Genomic DNA, 387 nt, shown 5'->3' on the forward strand with positions numbered 1-387 from the left:
GCTGCTGGGCCCGTTCAGGTCCAGAGCGCTTGGGCCGAGCCGGGGGGAGCATGTGCGGCGGCGGGGGGCCGGGAGGAGCATGTGCGGCAGCGGGGCGGGGCTGGGCTGGGCGCGTGCCGCCCGGCAATAGAGGGGCCGACAGGAGAAGCGGCGAGGGGGGAGGAGTCTGGGCGCCTTGGCAGCAGCCTTGAGGGATAGGCTCCATTTGGCTGGGCTCAGTGCGGCAACAGCCCGGCTGCCAAAGCAGGGACAAGGAGCACAGCCGGGCTCGGGCGGGCGGGTGGCCGCTTGCTGCTCAGCCTGCCGAGCTGCGAGCCCCGGCCCGGTGGGCACCGGGCACCGGCAGCAGAGGGGCGGGGGAAGGGCTGGCCAGGGACAATGGCAGGA

At 74.4% G+C, this 387-nt stretch overlaps 1 protein-coding gene across 1 annotated transcript in view; it reads left to right on the top strand.

Moving 5' to 3' along the window:
- LOC112106114 (inositol 1,4,5-trisphosphate receptor type 3) overlaps window positions 1-387 on the top strand; it is a 96,165-nt gene that overhangs the window by 49,937 nt on the left and 45,841 nt on the right. The window lies entirely within an intron of this gene.

This window comes from Terrapene carolina, unplaced genomic scaffold, assembly GCF_002925995.2.
Source record: "Terrapene carolina triunguis isolate 2854851 unplaced genomic scaffold, T_m_triunguis-2.0 Scaffold197, whole genome shotgun sequence".
Classification (NCBI taxonomy): Eukaryota; Metazoa; Chordata; order Testudines; family Emydidae; genus Terrapene; species Terrapene triunguis.